The sequence below is a fragment of the Monodelphis domestica genome, chromosome 1 (assembly GCF_027887165.1).
Source record: "Monodelphis domestica isolate mMonDom1 chromosome 1, mMonDom1.pri, whole genome shotgun sequence".
NCBI lineage: Eukaryota > Metazoa > Chordata > Mammalia > Didelphimorphia > Didelphidae > Monodelphis > Monodelphis domestica.
This window is the reverse complement of record NC_077227.1, coordinates 405,024,186-405,044,119: the sequence shown is the minus strand read 5'-3', so window position 1 is coordinate 405,044,119 and position 19,934 is coordinate 405,024,186. Positions and strand designations below refer to the sequence as shown.

The 19,934-nt window shown below is 36.0% G+C and overlaps 1 protein-coding gene across 1 annotated transcript in view; it reads left to right on the top strand.

The window, feature by feature from the left end:
- The first annotated feature begins 787 nt into the window (after positions 1-787).
- Positions 788-19,934, top strand: part of GHRH (growth hormone releasing hormone) — a 62,493-nt gene continuing 43,346 nt past the window's right edge. Inside the window, exon 1 of the mRNA XM_056811922.1 lies at positions 788-1,116. The gene's annotated coding sequence lies outside the window, so the exon portion shown is untranslated. The remainder of the gene's footprint in view (positions 1,117-19,934) is intronic.

Here is a 19,934-nt window from a genome sequence, read left to right as displayed (position 1 = left end):
GGCAACTAAGTAGAAGATAGATTGGAGAGGAGAGAGTAAGGCAGGGAGATTATTTAGAAGGTTATTGTATTGGTCCAGGTATGAGGTGTGAGAGATATTATAGAAGCTGAAATGACAAGACTTGACAAATGTTTGCTTATGTACAGTTGAGAGACCCCGAAGAGTGGAAGGAAACTCCAAGGTGATCAGAAAGATATTGGTGCCCTTGATAGAAGTAAGAAAGTTATGAAGAGGAGTGGGTTGGAGGGAAAGATAATGAGTTCCATTTTGAATATTCTGAGCTTGAGATGCCTGTGGGATATATAGTTCAAAATGTCCAATAGGCAATTAATGGTAGGCCTGGAACTGAGGGTAACTAGGTCTGGGAAAAGTATATATATATATGTATGTATGTATGTATGTATGTATGTATGTGTGTATATGTATATGTGTATATATGTATGTATGTATGTGTGTGTATATGTATATATGTATATGTATATGTATGTGTATTGAGAGAGGAAGAGGGAGAAAGAGGTGGGAAAGGAGAGAAAGAGAGAGAGAGAGAGAGAGAGAGAGAGAGAGAGAGAGAGAGAGAGAGAGAGAGAGAGAGAGAGAGGAGAGAGAGAATATGGCCTTGAAGCATACCCAGAGTTAGAGAGCAAGACCTGAATGATGAGCCAGCAAAGACAGAAGTAATCACCCAACAGATTTCCTCCAAAGTTACTAATAGTCTTTTAGTTGCCAAATGTAACAGATTTTTAAAAAATATCCTTCTTTGTCTCTTTGCAGCCTTTGACACTGTCAATCCCTCTCTTCTCCTTGATACTCTCTTCTCCCTAGGTTCTAATTACATTGCTCTTTCCTGGTTCCTCTCCTATCTATCTGACTGTTCCTTCTCTACCTCTTTTGCTAAATATTCATTCCTATAACACCTGAAAAAATCAGGGGTTCCCCAAAGCTCAATCTTAGGCTGATATATTTATCTTCCAAGAAGCTCTGAGTCATTCTAGGGCTTGATGCAAGCAGCACAGTGTCATCTACAAATAGGAGCACTTGGAAATTTCTCATCCAAAGAGAAACCTTCATTCTAGATTCTTCTCTGGACAACCTCTGTCACAGTAGCAAACACCTTTGGTAAGTGCTCATTTTCCTCTCTTATGTGTCACCTCACATTTCTAACTAAAGGGGCATTGAGCAGGACTATTTATATTGCTATGCCTTGAATGATTTTGAAGTATGAATGGGAGACTTGTAGAAAAAAAAAACTTACTGAAACAAATGCTTTTTCATTATTAGCAAACAATAAGCACAACATGATCTTAGATTCTCTATATTTTTCAGCTAGTTGCAAAATGGCAAAGATATGGTTTAAGATTGAATATTGTTGCAAAATCTTGCTTGTTCTTTATTAATAATTCCATTGAGGCTGTCTTTGCTTCAAGTATAAAGACAATCAGAAAAATTTTGTATAGGTATGATTCAGCCTATGGGACTGTGGGCAAATAGTTTGGTAGTCAATAATCTTTGATCTTTTGGGGGGTATTAATGAGATCTGAGATTTTCCCCAAGTCTTTAGTATCTTTCTCTCCTTCAAATACTTTACATAACAGCCCTTCAGCATTGTCATATAATTATAGGGGGGGTGGGATTTACTCAGACATTCCACATTCATATAGTATTAATTACCATTGACATTTATTAAATATCCCATTAAATCTGACACTGACTAAAAGCATTGTTTGTACTCTGGGCTAAATCCATAATAAATATTAAATTACATTTAACACAATCACAGTTACATCTGGTGGAAATTACTTGCACTTACCATGAATGCATTTCCCATGAATTAAGCACTGAAGTTGAATGTGATTATGCCTTTTTTATTTGTAAGATGTCTTTCTTCCAAGAGACTTTATTAATTTGCTCCCTTTCCCCATGCAGATAGAAAATAGCTATTACTGAGTGGGGCATTGTAGTGGTTGACATTTATATGCTTTAAGAATTGAAAAGTATTTTACATACATTATCTCATTTGATTTTCACAACTCTGTAAGGCTAGTACTACAAGAATTTTTATTCCGATTTTACAAATTAAGAAACCAAGGCTGAGAGAAGTTAAGTTAATTTGCCCAAGTTATACAGCAAATCTGTCTAACACAGAGAGGATAAGTGAAAATCTCTCTGGATTCTGGGTCCAGCTATTTTTTTCTATCGGTTTTACCACTATACCATGATTCTTCTCAACAATACGACAGACATTTATTAAGCACCTACTATGTAACAAATTCTATACTAGATGCTAAAGAGATACAAAGTCTAGATAAGATGCAGTGTCTATTCTTAATAAACTTAGAATTTAGTAGGGGGATAATATGCAAAAACATAATGCTGATGCATAACAGAATAAGTACCTTAGAGAGTTACAAAACAAAGGACTGTGTGACATCCTATGGGGAAAGTGGTTACTGAGAGGAATTCTAGGAGTGGAGAGGTGGCATTCTAGGCATAAGTAGCAAGAGAACAAAGGCACATGAGGCACAAGAGCCTTGTATGTATTCAGTTTGCTTAAAGTGTATAGTGAGCTAAAGCAAAAGGGTAAGCTGGCACAAAAGCTATAGAAGGCCTTGGACTATAGGCAGAGGGGTCTGAACTTTATTCAGGCAGCATTAGGGAGCCACTAAAGATTTTAGATCAAAAGAATGACAGGGCCAGATCTAGATATAAAAAAAATATATTATTCTGGCATCAATATGAAGACTACATTGGAGCAGAAAGAGAATTAAGTCTAAATTGTCCAGGTAGGTGATAATGATAGGCCACACTAGGATGGTAACAGGAAGAATAAGCATTTATTTATCATCTAGTATGTGCCAGGAACTATGCTAAGCACTTTTGTTTTTCTTTTAGATATTTTCTTCCAATTACAACTTTTTCCCCCCAAACAGTTTTTTTCTCTTTTAATTTTTCTTTTTTTAACCAATAACATGTATTAATAAATTTCCATGCAAATTTTCCAAAGCTATTTGATCAAACCTGCCTCCTTCTCTCCCTTCCCTTCCCCCTCCCAGAGCTGGCAAGCAATTTGATCTGGGTTATACATGTATTTTCGCTCAAAACACATTTCAATATTGTTCATTTTGTAAATGAATGATATAAAAACCAAAACCCTGAAACATAAATCCAAATAAGCAAATGAAAAATGGTATGCTTTGTTTTGCATTCTGACTCCAACAGTTCTTTCCCTGAAGATGAATAACATTCTTTGTCATAAGTCCATCAGAATTGTGCTGGATCATTGTATTGCCCAGAGTGACTAAGATCACATTTGATCATCTCACAATATTGCAGTTACTGTGTATAATGTTATCCTGGCTCTGCTTATTTCATTCTGCATCAGTTCATGAAGGTCTTTACAGCTCTTTCAGAAATCATCTTGTTCATCAATCCACATAGCACAATACTATTTCATCATCATTATATACCACAATTTGTCTAACCATTCCCCAATTGATGTACATCCCCTCAATTTATAATTCTTTGCCACCACAAAAAGAACAGCTATAAATATTTTTGTACAACTGTGTCCTTTCCTCCTTTATTCTTAAATCTCTTTGGAATACTGACTTAGTAGTAGTACTACTGGATCAAAGGGTATGCAAGGTTTTATAGCCCTTTGGGTATAATTTCAAATTGCCTTCTAGAATGATTAGATCATAGTTCTACCAGAAATGCATTAGTTTCCCAGTTTATCCACATCCTCTCCAATATTTATCACTTTCCTTTTCTGTCATATTGACCAATCTGATAGGTATGAGATGGTACCTTAGAGTTGTTTTAATTTGAATTTCTCTAATCAAGAGGGATTTAGAACATTTTTTCATCATAAAAATAATTTTTAATATTCTTTTAAAATTTTTCTAAGTTCCAAATTCTATCCTTCCTTCTTTTTTCCTCCCTTCTCTGAGAGGGCAATGCTAAGTACTTCTGAGAAACATTGTGGAGAAAGAATTCACAGGACCTGGTAACTGAGGGATGAGGGAGAGGGTAGCATTAAAGGTAATGCCAAACAAGGTTAGGAACGTAGGAGATCAGATGAATGCCAGTAATATTCCGCAAGCCAACCTGCCAACCTGTAGACTGCAAAGCCAAAGGTTTCTCCAGACTGGGTGTGGCAACTTAGGCTTAATGATGAATGGGAGACAGCTTTCGTATTCAACCCACAGCACAGGTTTCACCGGATAAACTGCTCTACCTTGGCTGAGGCTTGACTTTATTTTATATCCTCATGATCACAAATTTACTTGGCAAATAGTTTCATTCTCAATATACATGTTTCCATAGAACATAACAACAGATGTGAAGCCTAAGGAGATAGTCAACAAAACATTGTTGCTAAGTGCAGGTTCAGAGGGTAGAATCAACATGGCACAGATTTATCAGAAGTTTTTATGCCTAGAAAAGAGGGTCCTATCTAAGTGAGTATATAAGAATTCTTAGGTTTAATTTTGTAAGTGGGATCTCCTGGTAATATTCTGGGGGGACAGAGTAGGACATCTGTATTAACCCTGCAAGCATGTTGTTCTTATCAATTTTTCCTTGGGCCAAGTAAGAATAATAATCATAGCAATTCCAACAATAAGGGGATTTTAAAAAGGAAAGTCACTTGGGGGGTGGGGTTCAGTGGGTGTTTCCATCTTTCCTGGGGGCTGCTTTGCAGTCCCTGGTTTCTATGTGTGACCATGTCAAACAGTAGGTCTTTGATGGCTCCCAGCAGTAATAGGGAGGGGAAATGGTCAAATCAGAAGAATAAGAATAAAAGAATAGATACTGGAACAAGCACAGGACAAGTCAAGATACCTGGGTTCCAGTTCTGGCTTACTAGCTATTACCTTACCCAGAATAAGGCACTGTATGTCTCTGTCAATTTTTCCATCTGTATAATTAAGCACTATTATGTTCACAAGCATGAGAAAAGTGCTTTGTAAATGTAAATCTTGAAATTTCTCAGACTTGTGAATGTTAAAATTTTTCCCCAATGGGGAATTCTCAATTGGAACAATTCCCTACTGGGAACATTCCCCATTTTGACTGTGAGAAATTGCCAGGATCAGAAATGGGAGGACCTCTACTCCACCCATACTTAAGACTGCTTTAGGGGAGAAAACTCCTTGCTAAACAATGAAAGTACTTGGACCCATGCTTATGATGAGGCAGGGAGTTCTTTGAGCCATGCCTGTTTTTAGAATTGATACAATGGGATGCTAGGTACCTATAAAGGTCGGGCAACTTGTAAACTTGCCAGGAGCAAAGAGGTGAAAACTTACTTAGAGGTTTTCTCTTGAGGGGATTAGTCGACTCAGCTGTGTTTTCTCTGGTTCAGATTTACTGAGGGGATTAGTCAACCCAGCAGTGTTTTTTCTGATTCAAACTTACTAAAGGGATTAAGTCGACCCAGCAGTGTTTTTAGAATGGGTTGTCCTTTGGAAAACGTCTACAGTGATTGGTAGATGTAAGGACTTAGGGGAGGTGACATAGGAGAAAAACCCCTATATAAGAAAAAGCAGAATCTCTTGAGAAGAAAAATCCTTTTGGAGAAATCTGTTATGAGGATCACTTGAGAAAGCTCTTGAGATGATGCTTTAGGAGGCTTTTGGAAGGAGATTCTTTTGGAGATCGCTTGAGAGGAGCTCTTGGAGGAATTCTCTAAGGAGGTCTCTCAAGGGAGGCTGACTCTGGCTGGAACTCCCTCTGGGGAGACTCTGTCCCTCTGAATCCCTTACTTGGACAAATCTTATGGTGAGTGATAAAAGACTGACTGACTGATCTCTCTCTCTTAAGAATCAGGTCTAGGCCATGTTGGCTTAAGACCCTTCGTACTTATTCCTTTCTTACTCTTTCTCTCTTTCTTTAATTCCTCATTGTATTATTAATTAAAGTCTCTATAAAACCCAGTTGACTTGGGTATATTCATAATTGGGAATATTTCCCTGGAGACCACCTTATATTTGATTTTAAACAAAACACTGTAGTGAAACCATATTTCCTGCAGTCACAATTTACTCACCCACTCTTATATCTACTACAATTTATATCTTCAACCATTTTAACTGCCACAGTTTATGGCAGACAACAATTTTAAATCTTACATAAACAATAAAGTCTTATGTCACATAACATTTTTTGTGCATCTATTGTAATATTATGTATTATAATTGGTCTCATCACCTTATTAGACTGAGTTCCTTGAGGACAAAGGTGGTATTTAAGCTTTTTATCACTATCATAGACTCCTGCATATAGTATATGCTTAATAAGTATCAAGTAAATAAATGAATATACATCTGATTTATTCTTATCTATTTTATTGTTGAGGAAATTCAGGAAGAGTTCATGAAGTCTCAGTGATAGAAATATAATTTTGGTTTTCAATTTCTAGTTCAAGGGTCAGCTTGGTTGTGTTCTTGTGTGCTAAGTGCCATTAGTAGGAATAAATAATGTCTGAGGGTGTCCTTAGCTGGTTTTCCTAATTTCCAGAGGCTTAGTGCTGTAGAGATTGCTCAGGGCATCTGTGTTCTAGTCTTGGCTTCATGACCAACTTGCTGTTTAAACTTGAACAAGTCACTTAACTTCTTATTTTATCTTTCTCCAGGTGGCATGGTAGAAAGGATAATGGATCTAGAGTCAAATGACCAGGGTTCAAATCCTGATCTTGTAACTCACTCCCTGTGTGGTCATGAACAAGTGATTTGATTTTTATGAACCTCAGTTTTCTCCTCTGTTTAAAACCCTTACCTTCTGTCTTAGAATTGATTCTAAGTACTGGTTCTGAGGCAGTAGAATGGTAAGGGCTAGGTAATTGGGGGTAAGTGACTTGTCCAGGGTCACATAGCTAGGTAGAATCTGAGACCAGATTAGAACCCAGGTCTTCCTAACTCCAGGCCTGGCTTTCTATCCACTGAGCCATCTACCTTCCCTCCCTCATTAGCATTTTAACTTTTTTAAGGGCAAGGACTATTATTGTTCCTGGCACTGAATTTTGTGCAGTCAGTGCTTAATAAATGCCTATTGAATTGAATAACAGATGTGAAAGCATCTTGAAAAATCTGTCTCCATCAGTACTTAAAGAATCTATGATTTCATCTCTATGAAATAATTCCATCCATTAAAATGCAGATTATTAGGTAAAGAGATGGTTGTATGAGTTGCTGTAACAACATATATGTAGAATATAGTATGTACATGTGCATGTATTTGTGAAATATATTACATCTATAGCTTCTTGTGTGTATAAAGAAATATATTCACTGTTTGCAGATGATATGATGGTCTACTTAAAGAATCCTAAAGAATCAACTAAAAAGCTAGTGGAAATAATCAACAACTTTAGAAAAGTTGTAGGATACAAAATAAACCCATGTAAATCATTAGCATTTCTATACATTTCCAACAAAACTCAGCAACAAGAGTTAGAAAGAGAAATTCCATTTAAAATCACCCTAGATAATATAATAATATAATATATTATATTATAAAATATAATATAATATAATATAATATAATATAAAATATTTAGGAATCTATTTGCCAAGACAAACATAGGAACTATATATGAATATATCTACAAAACACTTTCCACACAATTAAAACTAGATCTAAACAATTGGAAAAACATTAATTACTTATGGGTAGGCTGAGCTAACATAATAAAAATGACAATCCTACACAAATTAATTTACTTATTCAGTGCCATATCTATCAAACTACCAAGAGACTTCTTTTCTGAATTAGAAAAAGTCATAACCAAGTTCATTTGAAAAAACAAAAGATCAAGAATATCAAGGGAAATAATGGGAAAAAATGTGAAGGAAGGTGGCCTAGCAGAACCAGATCTCAAACTATACTATAATGCAGTGGTCATCAAAACAAATATGGTATTGACTAAGAAACAGAAGGGAGAATCAGTGGAATAGACTTGGGGTAAATGACCTCAGCAGGCTAGTGTTTAATAAACCCAAAGATTCCATCTTTTGAGACAAGAACTCACTATTTGAGAAAAAACTGCTGGAAAAAATGGAAAACAGTATGGGAAAAATTAAGTTTAGATCAACATCTCACACCCTACACCAAGATAACCTCAGAATGGGTGAATGACCTAAATATAAAGAATATAAATATAAGTAAATTAGGTGAACATAGAATAGTTTACCAGTCAGATCTATGGGAAAGGAAAGATTTTAAGACTAAGCAAGAGATAGAGAATATTCTAAAATATAAAATAAATAATTTTGATTGCATTCAGTTAAAAAGTTTTCATACAAACAAAACCAATACAACCACAATTCGAAGGGAAGCAACAAATTGGAAAAAAAATCTTTATAACAAAATTCTCTGACAAAGGTCTAATTACTCAAATTTAAAAGGAGTTGAATCAATTGTACAAAACATCAAGCCATTCCCCAATTGATAGATGGGCAAGGAACATGAATAGGCAATTTTCAGTTAAAGAAATCAAAACTATTAATAAGTACATGAAAAAGTGTTCTATATCTCTTATAACCAGAGAAATGCAAATCAAAACAACTCTGAGATACCACCTCACACCTAGCAGATTGGCTAATATGACAACAAAGGAAAATAATAAATGTTGGAGGGGAAGTGGCAAAATTGGGACATTAATGCACTACTGGTAGAGTTGTGAATTGATCCAAACATTCTGGAGGTCAATTTGGAACTATGCCCAAAGGATGCTAAAAGACTGCCTGCCCTTTGATCCAGCCATACCACTGCTGGGTTTATACCCCAAAGAGATAATAAGGAAAAAGACTTGTACAAAAATATTCATAGCTGTACTCTTTGTGGTGGCAAAAAATTTGAAAAATGAAGGGATGCCCTTCAATTGGGGAATGGCTGAACAAATTGTGGTATATGTTGGTGATGGAATACTATTGTGCTAAAAGGAATAATAAAGTGGAGAAGTTCCATGGAGACTGGAACAACCTCCAGGAAGTGATGCAGAGCGAGAGGAGCAGAACTAGGAGAACATTGTACACAGAGACTAATACACTGTGGTATAATCGAACGTAATGGACTTCTCCATTAGTGGCGGTGTAATGTCCCTGAACAACTTGCAGGGATCCAGGAGAAAAAAACACCATTCATAAGCAAAGGATAAACTATGGGAGTGGAAACACCGAGAAAAAGCAACTGCCTGAATACAGAGGTTGAGGGGACATGACAGAGGAGAGACTCTAAATGAACACTCTAATGCAAATACTATCAACAAAGCAATGGGTTCAAATCAAGAAAACATCTAATGCCCAGTGGACTTACGCGTCGGCTATGGGGGGTGGGGGGGGAGGAAAAGAAAATGATCTATGTCTTTAACGAATAATGCTTGGAAATGATCAAATAAAATATATTTTAAAAAAAAGAAAAAAAAAGGAATGATGAACTGGAAGAATTTCATGTGAACTGGAATGATCTCCAAGAATTGATGCAGAGTGAGGAATTGATACAGAGTGAAAGGAGCAGAACTAGGAGAACATTGTACACAGAAATGGATACACTGCGGTACAATTGGATGTAATGAACTTCTCTGCTAGCAACAATGCAGTGATCCAGGACAATTCTGAGGGATTATGAGAAAGAACACTATCCACATTCAGAGGAAGAACTGTGGAAGTAGAAACACAGAAGAAAAACAACTGCTCAATCACAAGGGTCGATGGGGATATGATCAGGGATGTAGACTCTAAACAATCACCCTAGTGCAATTATCAATAATATGAAAATAAGTTTTGATCAATGACACTTGTAAAACCCAGTGGAATTGCTTGTTGGCTACAGGAGGGGGGTTGAAGAAGGGGAGGGGAAAAAACATGATTCATGTAACTATGGAAAAATATTCTAAATTAATTAAATTTTAAAAAAGAAATCTTTCTAAATAAAAAATAAAGAAATATATTGATAGATATATCTATAGATAAATATATTGATATAGATAGTCATATCTATACCTATAGACTGAAGATCTAGATAGATCTATATTTTTAGAGATAGATTTATATACCTATGTACCTAGACTGGTCACAGCTATAATTATTCTAGCTAGATCTGTAGATAGATGTGTAGAGAGATAGAGATAGCTAAATATGCAGATAGAGGGAGATGCAGGTGATGCTGGACCTCTCTGAATACATATCAATTTCAGATTAATTGAAAAGGCTCTTAGAGATTATCTAGGCCAATGTTTTTTAACAGATGGGGAAACTGAGGCCAAGATAAGTGATCTACCCAGTGTCACACAGGGAAGCAGAGCAGCAGTCAAATTTCAAATGCCAATCCTGTGACTCCAACTCCAGCCCTCTCTGCCCCACACTATTCAGTATGTAGAAAGCCTTGTTTGAATCCCAGTTCTGTCACTAGCTAGGAGATCTTTGGCAAGTTATTTCATGTCCTCTAGCCTTAGTTTCAGCATCCTCAAGATAGAGATAATAGGAGTTGAACCAGGGACCTAACAGATTTGTTTTGAAAGCGCTTTGAAAACTTTTAAATGCCATTTAAATGAAGGATACATTAGATAAAAGCAATAGTCCGGATTCCTTGACTTTCTGTACATTCACATTTCATCATTTCAGTGACCTTTCAACTAAATGAGCCTCACTCCTTTTGTTAAGAAAACATCCCAAGACTAGAATGGACCACCTTATCTTGGTGCTGGATCCCTAGGGCTCAGGGAGCAGTATCAACACAGTACCTCCTTAGGGTTTTGTACCCTTCTAAACATTCCAGGGCAGCAGCAAAGGGTGGATGGGTGGGGCACAATTAAAGGCATTTGAATCAGAATCCACCCCCTAGCCATGTTTGCAACACATAATAGCACACCATATTTCCATAACCTTTTCTATTCTATAACTCTGTGAGCAGGTCATTTAAGTATTATTTATTTCCATTTTGCAACTGAGGAAAATTGGATGCATAGAATTACACAGCCCAGATTTGAACATAGGACTTTCCTGAATTGAGATCTTGAATTCAGTCAGTTAATAAAAATTTATTAAGCATCTATTCTGTGCCAGGCATTGAGTTGCTGGGAAAACAAAGAAAGGCAAAAGAAAATTCCTGCCTTCAAAAAACTCATATTCTAATGGCAGAGATTTCATGGAAGCAACTATGTACAAACAAGCCACATAAAAGATAAATTGGAAATAATCAAGAGGGAAGTCATTAGAATTAAGGGGGAATCTGAAATGGATTTCTGGAGAAGGTGGACATATTGTCTCTCATACATGCTCTCATACTCTCATTCTGAGTTAACTAACTTTGAAAGGTTAAATAATGCTCAACAAACTGTTTTAAAAGGACATTTAAGGGAAGCTAGGTAGCATAATGGACAGAGTATCAGGCCTAGAGACTACTGGGTTCACATCTAATCTCAGACACTGCCTAGCTATGTGACCCTGAGCAAGTCACTTAACCCCATTTGCCTAGCCCTTACTAGTCTTTTGCCTTAGAATACATACTTAGTAACAAATTTAAAATAGAAGGTAAGGGTTTTTATTTTTAGTACATTTATAAAACATTTTAGAATGATTTTCAACCAAAATTATTAATATAAAAAGTTTGGGGGGCTTAAAGGGACCAGACATTGATGGTATCACCTTCCAGAACTACTAATAATTGACACTTGGACCAGGTCCTTAAAGACCTGCATTCAAATACTAGTTGTTTCCCTGAGCAAGTCATTTAACCCTATCTGCCTTAATTCCCTCATCTGTTTCAGAGGGTTATTGTGAGGATGAGGCAAGAAAGTATTTGTAAAATGTTTTGCAAGCCTTCCAATGCTATAAATGCCAATTCTTGTTCTTATTACTCTTTACAAATTGCTCTAGTTACATTATGAGTCAGCTAGAGATTGCAGTGGATGAAGTGCCAGGCCTAGTCAGAAAGACTCAATCTTCCTGAGTTCAAATCTAGCCTTAGACACTATCTATGTGGCCCTGGCCAAATCACTTAAACCTGTTTGCTTCAATTTCCTCATCTGTAAAAATGAAGTGGAAAAGAAAAAGGTATAGACCTCTCCAATATCTTTGCTAAAAAAAAAAAGAAAAAAGAAAACTCGAAAAGGATCGCAAAAAGTCAGACATGACTGAAAAATGACTATAAAAATCATATATATATGCACATATAATGTAGTTGATTCTCACAAGTAAGGTTAGGTACTATAGGTATTTTTTTATACTCATTTTAGAGACAGAGACTTAGAAAGAGCAAATGATAGCTGGTTTAAAAAAAAGTATGAAAGTATGATTCAAATCCAGGTCTCTATTACTTCAAGGTCTAGCATAAGAATACCTCTTCTGTTGATAGAGAAGATACTGTTTCTCTCCAATTCCTTTTCCCTTTCTGTGCTCTTTCATCTTTTTCTTTGCTTTTTCTACAGCTTTCTCTTTCTTTCATTTTCCTATGAATGTCTAGTGCTTTTCACTCTGTTGTTCTGCCATTTTTAAAAAAACATCCAAGAGCATCATATTCTTTTCTCCTGGGGCTCAACTCAGAGAGCCTGGTTTTCACCAAATCTGTAGCCTTGCCAATCTCTTCTGGCTATCTGGCTCTAAGAGCAGTGAAGTCATTTCCCTCTGCCCCACCCTAGAAGCATGGAGTGACATGTTCAAGATCACATTGGCAGTGATATTGTGAAAGGGTGCCTGGGAATCTTGATTCCCAGTTAACATCTCCAGATCATACGCCTTTAAAGTAGGTTAGCCAGGGAACCCTACTAGAGCAAAGTGAAACATTTCTGGCCTCAGTCCTTTCTCCTTTATATAATTCTGACATAGAGTAAGGGCAAAGAACAGTATTCCTAAGAAAGGGTTGTTATTCTTGTTCCAATAGGGCTTGGGACTGTGTATTGCTCTTCTTTTTCAATTTAATGTTTTTCATGTGTGACTCCCAGCAAGCTGGATCTGCTCCAACCTCAGTTTTGATCTCATGCACATTTTTTCCAGTTCTTCCCAGGCTAGAAATAAGTCCTGGAAATAAGTAGCAAACATGAATTGACAGCTCTATTCCATTTAGCTCCATGTCAGATTTGCTTCCCTGTTCTCTGTCCATCAACTCCTTTACTTGCCATAAAAATATTTAGCTGTCATTTAAACTTATTTATACTATTTACTTTTCTAGCCCTCAGGCAACTATTTCCATATGTGGATAACATGTGGCAATGTTTTCATCTGCTTCTCTCTTAACTATGGATTTCCCAATAGCTTGTGTTGATCTGGCATTGGAATCTCTAGTCAATTACAGTTACCATGTCTGATTTTAAAAAGGAGTCTGGCATAATAAACACATGGCATTCCCATAGTTTCTTTCTTCTAAGCTTTCCAGTCATTTCTAAACTAAATCCAGATCACATTTGTAAACACCATATTATCCAAGCCATTGTATTAAGTGTTGGGCACAGTCTATTAACAGCAGCAACAATAATAAAGAAATCCAATCCCTGAGGGAAACAGCATTCTAAAAAAAATGGTGTCAAAGACATACCCGGCCTCTGTTCTTTCTTCTGTAAAAGGAGGGAACTTTTCTAAATGATCTCAAAGTCCCTTCAAGCTCTTGCTTCTATGATTGATTCTCTTATCATTTAGTAACTTCTCCTTCCCCCTATTTTATTTGTTTGGTTCCCAGGCTGTAGTTGTTCCTTTTTCTCATTTATTAAGGCCATCAGAGTAAGGAAAAGGGAATTGAGAGAAATCTAGTCAGATTTTCTTTTTCCTTTTTTTATAGTCTTAGATGTACTATAACTTCAAACTTTGGCATCTTCATTTAACAGGAATGGCTGGAAAACTAGAAAGCAACTAGTTTGCCTGAAATTACATGTTATCTCACACAATAAATGCAAAATGGATATATCATAAAAAATTTACAAGATAATTAGATCAGGTGTTTTCCATAGCTTTGACTAGGAGGAAGAGTTCTTAACTAAACAGAGGAAAGAGATAATGGAAAAAGAGAAAACAAATGTTTGATTATGTGAAATCGAAGAACTTTTGTAAGAACAAAGCCAATACAACTAGCATAAGAGACGAAGCTATTGAGTAATAATTTTTGTTTGCATCAAACAACTTATATAAAATTATGTTATGCAAGATTAATAGGAATGATGAATGGAGCTGGCTCCATTGCTATGAGTTTTCCAGAAGCAATGTTAGTAGTTATTTAATTACTGTCCTCAGAGGGAGAGACAGAAAGCAGAAGAGGTGCCATATAGACAGAGTGGCAGGGGAGACAATAAGATGTCCCTGTATGTTGTATCCTTTGTGAGTGTGTGTGGTCTTCCTCAATAAGCTATAAATTCTTTGAAGTCATGAATTATTTTGAATTTGATCCTGAATCCCCAACACATAGTGTAGTACCTGGTACATCATGGGTATTTAATAAATGATTGTGGACTGATCAATAACCAATTTTCACTCAGGTTATTATTTTGGAGTTCTCTTTAGACTAATATTAGGGACTTCTCTAGGTAAGCCAGTTTATAGAAGGATCAAATGAGAGATGTGACTTATAGTAGAAAGAACAAAAGAAGGGAGACTTCTTTTAGCGCATAGTGGAAGAATTTTGGAATGGGAGTCAGAATATCAGGGTTTGAATCCTAACTCTACCCCTTATTAACTATGTGACTTTGGGAAAGTCATTTTACTTCTCTCTTTTTTAATCTGTAAGGTGACAATGATGATAATAATAGTTGACATGTATCTAGCACTTTAAGGTATACAAAGTTCTACACTTGCATTCTCATTTGGTTCTCAACAATTCTATCAGTGCCATTAGTCTATATTTGTTATTTGATATAAAATATGCATATTTTACAGATGAGGGAACTGGACTCCAAGAAATAGCTAGGTGCCACAATGCACAGAGGATTAGACTTAGGTAGATCTGAATTCAAGTACTGTGTCAGCCACTTATTTGGTTAGCTGTGTTACCTTGAGCAAGTCACTTAACTCTCTCAGTCTCACTTTTCTGATATGTAAAATGACAATAATAATAGCACCAGCCTTTCAGTGTTGTTGAAGGGACAAAATGTGGTAATATATAAAGCACTTTGAAAATGTTAGAATACCATGTAAGTGTTAGCCATGATAACAGTGATATGGCATAGATCACATAGCCAGTACATGTTAACGGGAGGTGAAACTATATTTTCTGGGCTCTAAGGCGAGTATTCTATTCTTTATCCCATGTTTCCTCTCAAAGCCTTACAATTGTTTATCATTTTGTATTTTATGCTACTCTGTTGACTTCCCAGAGTTGTTAGTTCAAAAAAGGTAACTTCTGTAAAAGGCTTTGTAAATCATAAAGAGCTATATAAATGCTAGGCATTATCATTATTATTATTAGAACAGAAAGAAATGAACCTCTGATTTTAGGTTACTAATTCTTTTTGCTGAAACCAGGAGGACAAGTTTCCTCTCATCATGAGACATAGCACTGTGAAGAAACACAGAAGAAAAACAACTGCTTGATCACATGGGTCGGTAGGGCTATGACTAGGAAAGTAGACTTTAAATGGTCACCCTGGTGCAAATATTAATAATATGGAAATAGGTCTTGATCAATGACACATGTAAAATCCAGTGGAATTGCATACGGGGAGTGGGGAGGGAAAGAGCATGAGTCTTGTAACCATGGAAAAGTATTCTAAATCATCTAATTAAATAAAATTTTCAAAAAATTAAAATAAAAAAAACTGAAAAGAATTTGAACTAAAAAAATAGCACTGTGATAATTATTTATACTATCTAAAAAGAATGCCAGATTTCATCACAGAAGATAATTATCTCCAACAGTGAAATCTTTGCTGATTCAGTAAAAGAGACTTTCACCGTATTGCTTTACTACAAATTGGCTTCAATGTGTATTTTTTCTCTATTTATTACTTGAAAGAAATAGCCTTGAGATACTGTCACTAGCACAGGTCTTCAAAAGATAGGACAGAACTTTAGTCATGGCATTGGGAATATGGAAATATGTATTGCATGAAAGCGCTGATGTCATCTATATCCGACTATCTTCCTCCTGGGGAAGAGCTTGGGGGAAGGAAAGAGAAAATCAGAATCACAAAGTGCAGGAAAACAATTGCCAAAAATTGTTTCTACATTTAATTAAAAAAAATAAAATTCAACAAATTTTTTTTAAGTTAGGACAGAGAACCATCAAGCTCAGAGCTCTTTCATGTTTCTGTTAAAGTCTAACACTAGCCTTGATGTGTCCTCTCCAGGTTACAAGGAAATACTTAATTTGCCTATTTCTACTGTGTTGATTTTTAATGTTTCCTTTTTTCCCCCTCCAATTACAGGTAGAATCAATTTTCAACAAATTTTCTGACATTTTGCCATCCAAATTCTTTCCTTCCTTCCATCTCTCCTTCCCCTAGCCCCTCCCCAAGAAAAATAATTTGATATAGATTAACCAGTGGTACCGTGTACTACATATTTCCATATTCCCTATATTGTGAAAAAGGCATATATCTCACATACAAGAAAAAATTCATGAAGGAAACAAAGTGAAAAATGGTATGCTTTGATTTGCATTCAGATTCCAGTAGTTTCTTCTATGACTGTGGATAGAATTTTTCATCGTGTGAATCCCTGGGGTTTGTCTTGGATCTTTGCATTACTGATAATAGTCTAAGTTCTTCACAGTTGATCATTTCTATTACTATATACCATGTTCTCCTGGTTCTGCTCACTTCACTCTACATCAGTTCATATAAGTCTTTCCAAGTTTTTCTGAACTCATTCTGTTTATCATTTCTTATGGCATAAGAGTATTCCATTACAACCATATACCACAACTTGTTCAGTTATTCCCCAACTGATGGGTACCACCTCAGTTTCCAATTCTTTGCCAACACAAAAAGAGCTCCTATAAATATTTTTGTATATATACACTCTTTACCTTTTTCTATGATTTCTTCAGGATATAGACTTAGTAGTGGTATTTGCTGGGTCAAAAGGTATGCATAGTTTTGTGGCCCTTTGGGCATGTTACCCAATTGCTCTCTACAATCAATGTATTAGTTCACAGCTCTACCAATTAGTGTCCCAATTTTTTTCACATCCCTTCCAACATTTGTCATTTTCCTTTTTGGTCATATTAGCCAATTTGATAGGTATGAGGTAGTATCTCAGAGTTGTTTTAATTTGCATTTCTCTAATAATGATTTGGAGCATTTTTTTAATATGACATAGCTTTAATTTCTTCTCTTTTTTTTTTTTTTGAAACCCTAATACTAAGTATTGGTTCTGAGGCAGAAGAGTGATAAGGGCTAGGTAATGGAATCAAGTGACTTGCTCAGGGTCATTCAACTAGAAAGTGTCTGAGGTCAGATTTGAACCTAGGACCTCCCATCTATGGGCCTGCTTCTCTATCCACTGAGCCATCTAGCTGCCTCTGTTTTAATTTCTTCATTTGAAAACTGTTTGTCCATAGCCTTTGACTATTTGTCAATTTGGAAACGCCTTGTATTCTTATAAATTGGAGTCAATTGGAGGGCATCCCCTCATTTTCCGATTTTTTGCCACCACAAAGAGTGCAGTTATGAATATTCATTTTTTTTTAAAATATATTTTATTTGATCATTTCCAAGCATTATTCGTTAAAGACATAGATCATTTTCTTTTCCTCCCCCCCCCACCCCCCATAGCCGACGCGTAAGTCCACTGGGCATTAGATGTTTTCTTGATTTGAACCCATTGCTTTGTTGATAGTATTTGCATTAGAGTGTTCATTTAGAGTCTATCCTCTGTCATGTCCCCTCAACCTCTGTATTCAGGCAGTTGCTTTTTCTCGGTGTTTCCACTCCCATAGTTTATCCTTTGCTTATGAATGGTGTTTTTTTCTCCTGGGTCCCTGCAAGTTGTTCAGGGACATTACACCACCACCAATGGAGAAGTCCATTACGTTCGATGATACCACAGTGTGTTTGTCTCTGTGTACAATGTTCTCCTGGTTCTGCTCCTCTCGCTCTGCATCACTTCCTGGAGGTTGTTCCAGTCTCCATGGAACTTCTCCACTTTATTATTCCTTTTAGCACAATAGTACTCCATCACCAACATATACCACAGTTTGTTCAGCCATTCCCCAATTGATGGGCATCCCCTCATTTTCCAGTTTTGGGCCACCACAAAGAGCGCAGCTATGAATATTTTTGTACAAGTCTTTGTGTCCATTATCTCTTTGGGGTACAGACCCAGCAGTGCTATGGCTGGGTCAAAGGGCAGATATTCTTTTAGCACCCTTTGGGCATAGTAGTTATGAATATTCTTGTACAAGTCTTTTTCCTTATTATCTCTTTGGGATACAAACACAGCAGTGGTATGGTTGGATCAAAGGGTAGGCAATCTTTTAGCACCTTTTGGGCATAGTTCCAAATTGCCCTTCAGAATGGCTGAATCAATTCACAACTCCACCAGCAATGCATTAATGTCCCAACTTTGCCACATTCCCTCCAGCATTCATTACTTTCCTTTGCTGTAATGTTAGCCAATCTGCTAGGTGTGAGGTGGTATCTTAGAGTTGTTTTGACTTGCATTTCTCTGATTATAAGAGATGTAGGACACTTTTTCATGTGCTTTTTGAATTCTTTGACTGAGAACTGCCTATTCATGTCCCTTGCCCATTTATCAATTGTAGAATGGCTTGATTTTTTGTACAATTGATTTAGCTCTTTATAAATTTGAGTAATTAGACCTTTGTCAGAGGTTTTTGTTATGAAGATTTTTTCCCCAATTTGTTGCTCCCTTTCTAATTTTGGTTACATTGGTTTTGTTTGTACAAAACCTTTTTAATTTAATGTAATCAAAATTATTTATTTTACATTGTTTAATTTTTGGTATTTATACCAGGAATGCAAGGATGGTTCAATATTAGGAAAACCATCCACATTATTGACCATATCAACAAGCAAACCAACAAAAATCACATGATTATCTTAATAGATGCAGAAAAAGTCTTTGACAAAATACAACACTCATTCCTATTGAAAACACTAGAAAGTATAGGAATAGAAGAGCCTTTCCTAAAAATAATAAACAGTATATATCTAAAACCATCAGCAAACATTATCTGCAATGGGGATAAACTAGATGCATTCCCAACAAGATCAGGAGTGAAACAAGGGTGCCCATTATCAATGCTATTATTTAACATTGTACTAGAAACACTAGCAGAAGCAATTAGAGAAGAAAAAGAAATTGAAGGTATTAAAATAGGCAATGAGGAGACCAAGCTATCACTCTTTGCAGATGATATGATGGTCTACTTAAAGAATCCTAGAGAATGAACTAAAAAGCTAGTTGAAATAATCAACAACTTTAGCAAAGTTGCAGGATACAAAATAAACCCACGTAAGTCATCAATATTTCTATATATCTCCAACACATCTCAGCAGCAAGAATTAGAAAGAGAAATTCCATTTAAAATCACTCTAGGCAATATAAAATACATAGGAATCTATCTGCCAAGACAAACACAGGAACTATATGAACACAACTACAAAACACTTTCTACACAATTAAAACTAGATCTAAATAATTGGAAAAACATTAATTGCTCATGGGTAGGCTGAGCTAACATAATAAAAATGACAATCCTACCCAAAATAATTTACTTATTTAGTGTTGTACCCATTGAACTACCAAGAAACTTTTTTACTGAATTAGAAAAAACCATAACAAAGTTCACTTGGAAGAACAAAAGATCAAGGATACCCAGGGAAATAATGAAAAGAAAATGCAAAGGAAGGTGGCCTTGCAGTCCCAGATCTCAAACTATACTATAAAGCAGTGGTCATCCAAACAATATGGTACTGACTAATAGACAGAAAGGAGGATCAGTGGAAAAGACTTGGGGTAAGTGTCCTCAGTAAGACAGTCTATGATAAACCC